This window comes from Hyla sarda, chromosome 8, assembly GCF_029499605.1.
Source record: "Hyla sarda isolate aHylSar1 chromosome 8, aHylSar1.hap1, whole genome shotgun sequence".
NCBI lineage: Eukaryota > Metazoa > Chordata > Amphibia > Anura > Hylidae > Hyla > Hyla sarda.
The window spans coordinates 15,859,549-15,866,477 of record NC_079196.1 but is presented as its reverse complement, the minus strand read 5'-3'; the positions used below and the strand labels follow the sequence as shown (position 1 = coordinate 15,866,477).

At 44.3% G+C, this 6,929-nt stretch overlaps 1 long non-coding RNA gene across 1 annotated transcript in view; it reads left to right on the top strand.

The window, feature by feature from the left end:
• LOC130285249 (uncharacterized) overlaps positions 1–6,929 on the top strand; it is a 56,324-nt gene that overhangs the window by 15,722 nt on the left and 33,673 nt on the right. Inside the window, exon 2 of the long non-coding RNA XR_008847307.1 lies at positions 3,848–3,923. This is a non-coding gene — a long non-coding RNA (uncharacterized LOC130285249). The remainder of the gene's footprint in view (positions 1–3,847; positions 3,924–6,929) is intronic.

Genomic DNA, 6,929 nt, shown 5'->3' with positions numbered 1-6,929 from the left:
TCCCTGTACTGTGACATCACTGTGTATTATCCCTGTACTGTGACATCACTGTGTATTATCCCTGTACTGTGACATCACTGTGTATTATCCCTGTACTGTGACATCACTGTGTGTATTATCCCTGTACTGTGACATCACTATGTATTATCTCTGTACTGTGACATCACTGTGTATTATCCCTGTACTGTGACATCACTGTGTGTATTATCCCTGTACTGTGAGATCACTGTGTGTATTATCCCTGTACTGTGACATCACTGTGTATTATCCCTGTACTGTGACATCACTGTGTATTATCCCTGTACTGTGACATCACTGTGTATTATCCCTGTACTGTGACATCACTGTGTATTATCCCTGTACTGTGACATCACTATGTATTATCCCTGTACTGTGACATCACTGTGTGTATTATCCCTGTACTGTGACATCACTGTGTGTATTATCCCTGTACTGTGACATCACTATGTATTATCTCTGTACTGTGACATCACTGTGTATTATCCCTGTACCGTCTCATATCTATCCGGACACCTGGCGGTGACATTACCCCTGTCCGGCCCCTGCACTAGTTATGTCCCGCCGCTCACACGTTCCGTATCCTGTATGATTGTATATTCAGGAGTTTTTCGTCTTTGGCTCCAGTGACTGTAATGACTGATATTTGGGGTGATGGATGGTCCCCTCTGCTCCCCGCCATTCTTCTCCACTACCTGTCCCTGCAGAAGTAATATGCGCAGTTGATTGATAACGCAGCGCTCCTGGCTCCGGCAGACAGGCGCGCCATTGTTATAATAAAAATCGCCCTCTCATTTGGCTTATTATTTCCAGAGGCTGCGCTCGGTTGCTCCGGCTGCGGGTGAAATGAAATTGCCAACGTAATTGTTCAAGACAAATAGAAAATACACTTATCCTCCGAACCCCATGCGAGGAATTTTAATAAGATTATTTTTTTTGCGGCGCGGCGATCAGACGTCTTTAACCCTTTCACCCCGGGCTGCGTCGGTTTCGATCATTCCAGGCTGTGCGGCGGCGCTCTAAGGCAAAAAACGGATCCGGAGGTCGAGCTATATAGCATTTAGTTCGACCTCCGGGATTTATCTGAGGGATTTCCTTCAATGGTTAAACTTCTTTTGGGAGAATTTGCTCTCATAGGGCCATTTATGGCTTTGATAGTAATAAATATTCTGCCTGCAGTAACGTTAGTGACCACTTGGGAGCGCTTGTGCTCTAGGTACCTGCAAAAGTAGGTTCCTGTTATAATAAAAGACCAATATGAAGACTAAAAATAAAAGACTAATATGACAAAAAGTTTTCAACTATTTATTCATTTATTTGCATAAAAAATATTGTCGCGCGCGCGAGCACACACAACCCTATTACATTGACAAACTCGTCTCTGCTATATCTGTTTATCAATTCTGGACAGAGACGTCAATAAGTGAAGCACCCCAGGAGCAATACTCTTAGGCCTGGTTGAGCCATTTTATTTTCATCCAATGGCCACTGGGAATGGGTTTGCTTAGACAGGCTACAATGGTAGCAAACCCTCAGCTGTGAGAAGTTCTTGGTCTGTACTGTACGTGTTTGGATATAAGTCCGGGCCCGGATGAACTGTGGCTGCTGTGCCGGAATTTTGACTCGCGGTGCAAGGCAAGGATCTATGATGCGCCAAAGTGACATAGTAAAATTTGCCTTATTTGACAAAGGGGAGTGGTTTATCAGGGATAGGAGTTTTGTAGCGGAAAGTGGCCTGAAACGTGACGTCTTTCCTCAAAAATATCATCCTTAGACTGTCTAGTCCAGTTTCTTTTTCCAGTCTCCAGCTGTTGCAAAACTACAACTCCCAGCATGCCCGGACAGCCAAAGGCTGTCCGGGCATGCTGGGAATTGTAGTTTTGCAACAGCTGGAGGCATCCTGGTTGGGAAACACTGTTATGGTACGTTCACACGGGCGGATTACCTGCAGAATATCCGCAGCGTATTTGCTGCGGAAAATCCGCAGCGGTTTTTGCTACCATTGACTTCAATGGGTCATCACAAAATCCGCCATAGAGGTAGTTTTGCAGATTTTCCTTCGGACACATTGAATTCAATGGTAGCGGATTATCTGTAACGGATTTTCCGCAGCAAATACGCTGTGGAAATTCTGCAGGTAATCTGCCTGTGTGATCGTACCATAACAGTGTTTCCCAACCAGGATGGCTCCAGCTGTTGCAAAACTACAATTCCCAGCATGCCCGGACAGCCTTTGGCTGTCCGGGCATGCTGGGAGTTGTAGTTTTGCAACAGCTGGAGACTGGAAAAAAAACTGGACTAGACAGTCTAAGGATGTGCCAGATTGATATTTTTGAGGGAAGACGTCACGTTTCGGCTCACCTTCCACTACAAAACACCTTTTCCTGACAAGCCACGCCCCTTTGTCAAATAAGGCAAATTTTACTATGTCGCTTTGGCGCACTATAGATCATATACAGCATAAGGGTATGTTCACACTGCGGAATTTCACGAGTGAACATTACCATTAGTGTGAATGGGTCTTCCGCGAGACCCGTTCACACTGAGGAATTTCAGCGGCGGTCAATTCCGCTGCCGAAATAGTTCCGCGCAAGGAAGGAACATGTTCATTCTTTGCGCGGAAGTCCGCGAGCACTGCATAGCTGTCAATGGTGACGTCCTAACGCTGACGCACCATCGGCGGCAGCCGCCAGGCGGAATCTCTGCTCGCGAGATTCCGCAGTGTGAACATACCCTAAAGATAACGGGGGAGATTTATCAAAACCTGTCCAGAGAAAGAGTTACTGAGTTGCCCATAGCAACCAATCAGATTGCTCATTTTTCACAGGCCTTTTCAAAAGTGAAAGCAGCGATCTGATTGGTTGCTATGGGCAACTCAGCAACTTTTCTTCTGCTTGGGTTTTGATAAATCTCCCCCAATAGTGATGTTACGTTGTATAATTTCAGGGTGCCTCCTGCTGTTGCAAAACTACAACTCCCAGCATGCCCAGGCAGCATACCCAGACTTATCCCCCCCCCCCCCCATTAAAGGGGTACTCCGGTGAAAACCTTTTTTCTTTTAAATCAACTGGTCGCAGAAAGTTAAACATATTTGTAAATTACTTCTATTAAAAAATCTTAATCCTTCCTGTACTTATTAGCTGCTGAATACTACAGAGGAAATTCTTTTCTTTTTGGAATGCTCTCTGATGACATCACGAGCACAGTTCTCTCTGCTGACGTTATTATAATAATAATAACGCTTTATTTATTGTTGTCCTTAGTGGGATTTGAACCCAAGTCCCCAGCACTGCAAGGCAGCAGTGCTAACCACTGAGCCACCATGCTGCCCTTATTATACATTTGCACTGCATGATTGCTATAATGGACAAAGATGTCAGCAGAGAGCACTGTGCTCGTGATTCAGCAGAGAGCTCTGTGTTCCAAAAAGAAAGGAATTTCCTCTGTAGCATTCAGCAGCTAACAAGTACTAGAAGGATTAAGATTTTTTAATAGAAGTAATTTACAAATATGTTTAACTTTCTGCCACCATTTGATTTAAAAGAAAAAAGTTTTTCACCGGAGTACCCCTTTAAATTCAATAAAAAAATGACGGACTGAGTTCACACATTGTAAAATGAGAAAAAAGAGGGCACTAAATTAGGTATAAAAAGCCGCAGGTTTTTTTTTTTTTTTTTTTACATTTATTTGTTTTTATTTAGTCATGTGGTCTATTAATGTCTATTAATATTATTATCTGGTATTAAAAAAAAAATTACTGGAGTTTTATCATTTGTGTGAAAATTTGCGCAGTATTTTCTTTTAATTTTCTCCGTTTTTCTGGTTTCAGTGTCTGATTTAAGAAGTTACCTCTACAATCTGAATTGGAGAGAGGACAGGAGAGAAGACAGCGAGCTTCCCATATGGTACGTCAGAGGGTGAAGTATACGTGGGCAATTGTTTGCGCAAAAGTGATTTTTGCATAGATGATAAATGCTACAAATATGTCTACAGATAAAATCTGTCTGCACGCTAAACTACGCCCCCTCCGAGTGAACAAATAGGAGGAGAGCGCAAAGAAATTCAGCCAAAAGAATGAACGTGTTCATTCTTTCGGTGGACGGATCAAATGCAGCGGAGGAGAATTCCGCAGTGTGAAAGTTTTTTTTAAAGTTATAATAAAACCCCTGTATGTGAAGGGCCATTATGATTGCCTGCCAGGAAGAGTTGTCAGAGAGAGAGAGAGGGAGGATCCTGCCAGAAGGAGCTGATAGGGAGAGGTAAGGGCCTGCCAGGAAGTTCTGAGAGAGGGAGGAGCCTACCAGAAAGAATTGATAGGGAGAGGGAAGAGCAGCAAGAAGGAAAGAGAGGACCCTGCCAGGAAGAGCTGAATGAGGGAAAGGGAGGAGCTTGCCAAAAAGAACTGACAGGGAGAGAGAGAGGAGCCTGCCAGGAATATCTGACAGGGAGCGGAAAAAGTCTGCCAGGAAGAGCTGAGAGAGGGAGAGGGAGGAGCCTGCCAGAAAGAGTTGATATGGAGAGGGAAGAGCCGGCCAGGAAGAGCTTACAGAGGGAGAGGGAGGAGGCTGCAATTAACAGCTGATAGAGAGTAAGGGAGGAGCCTTCAAGGAAGAGCTGAGATAGGGAGAGGAAGGAGCCTGCCAGAAGGAGCTGAGAGAGGAAGGAGCCTGCCAGGAAGAGCTGACAGAGGAAAAGGGAGGAGCCTGCCAGGGAAAGCTGACATGGGGAAAGGGAGGAGCCTGCCAGGAAGAGCTGACAGAGAGAGATGGAGTAGCCTGTCAGAAAGAGCTACCAGGGAGATGAAAGAGCAGTCAGAGGAAAAGTTAGGATCCTGCCAGGAAGAGCTGACAGAGGTAGAGGGAGTAACCTGCCATGAAGAGTTGATAGGGAGAGGAAGGAGCCTGCAAGGAAGAGCTGACAGAGGAGAAGGAGAATCCTGCCAGGAAAAGCTGACAGAAAAAGGAGCCTGCCAGGAAGAACTCACAGAGGGAAGAGCCTGCCAGGAAGAGCTGACAGAGGGAGGAGTGGCTTCAACTTTTAACAAACATATCTCTGTCACGACTGACTGCGGGGACAGGGAGAGTGAGCCCTGAACCGACCCTAAAAAACACTCTCCCTGTCTACTTGCCCATCTATGCATGGACAACTTGGAGCAGGTCCCTCCCTGCGCTACAGTACAGTGGCGTAAACACAAATATATACAAATACTATATAGTCGGACACAGGCCAGAAACAGAAAGGGAAAACTCCCAGACAACCAGATAGGATACAAATACTAACAGGGCAGAATATAAACATGCAAACTGATCAGGAACATAGGCCACTCTTCACAAACAGATACAAGTACAAAAGGACAAAGATCAGATCAACCAAACAGGATATAAATATAGAACACTATTCACCCTGAACACAGATAACTTACAAACAGATTAGGTTTCCCCAGGAAACTATAGACCGGTAAGTTTAACGTGCATTGTGGGTAAATTGTTTGAAGGACTTATAAGGGATTACATACAGGAATACATAGGGGATAATTGTATTATAAGTGATAGCCAGCATGGGTTTACTAAGGATAGAAGTTGTCAAACCAATCGAATTTGCTTTTATGAAGAGGTGAGTAGAAGCCTTGACAGAGGAATGGCTGTGTATATAGAGGGGGGCTGTGTATATAGAGGGGGGCTGTGTATATAGAGGAATGGCTGTGGATATAGTGTTTCTGGATTTTGCTAAAGCATTTGATACTGTCCCTCATAGACGTCTGACAGGTAAGTTAAGGTCTTTGGGTTTGGAAATTTTAGTTTGTAACTGGATTGAACACTGGCTCATGGATCGTACCCAGAGAGTGGTGGTCAATGATTCGTACTCTGATTGGTCCCCGGTTATTAGTGGTGTACCCCAAGGTTCAGTACTGGGCCCGCTGTTGTTTAATTTATTTATCAATGATATAGAGGATGGTATTAACAGCTCTGTTTCTATCTTTGCAGATGACACCAAGCTTTGTAGCACGGTACAGTCTATAGAGGATGTGCATAAGTTACAAGATGACTTGGATAGACTAAGTGTCTGGGCATCCACTTGGCAAATGAGGTTCAATGTGGATAAATGTAAAGTTATGCATCTGGGTACTAATAACCTGCATGCATCGTATGTCTTAGGGGGGATTAAACTGTCAGAGTCACTGGTAGAGAAGGATCTGGGTGTACTTGTAGATCACAGACTACAGAATAGCATGCAATGTCAGGCTGCTGCTTCCAAAGCCGGCAGGATATTGTCATGTATCAAAAGAGGCATGGACTCAAGGGACATAATACTCCCCCTTTATAAAGCATTGGTACGGCCTCACCTGGAATATGCTGTTCAGTTTTGGTCACCTGTCCATAAAAGGGACACTGCGGAGTTGGAAAGGGTGCAGAGACGCGCGACTAAACTAATATGGGGCATGGAACATCTTAGCTATGAGGAGCGATTAAAGGAGTTACAATTGTTTAGTCTTGAGAAGAGACGTTTAAGGGGGGATATGATAAACGTATATAAGTATATTAATGGCCCATACAAAAAATATGGAGAAAAACTGTTCCAGGTTAAACCCCCCCAAAGGACGAGGGGGCACTCCCTCCGTCTGGAGAAAAAAAAGTTTAGTCTCAAGGGGCGACACGCCTTCTTTACCGTGAGGACTGTGAATTTATGGAACGGTCTACCTCAGGAACTGGTCACAGCAGGAACAATTAACAGCTTTAAAACAGGATTAGATACATTCCTGGAACAAAATAAGATTAATGCTTATGAAGAAATATAAAATCTCATCCCTTCCCCAATATCGCGCCACACCCCTACCCCTTAATTCCCTGGTTGAACTTGATGGACATATGTCTTTTTTCGACCGTACTAACTATGTAACTATGTAACTATGT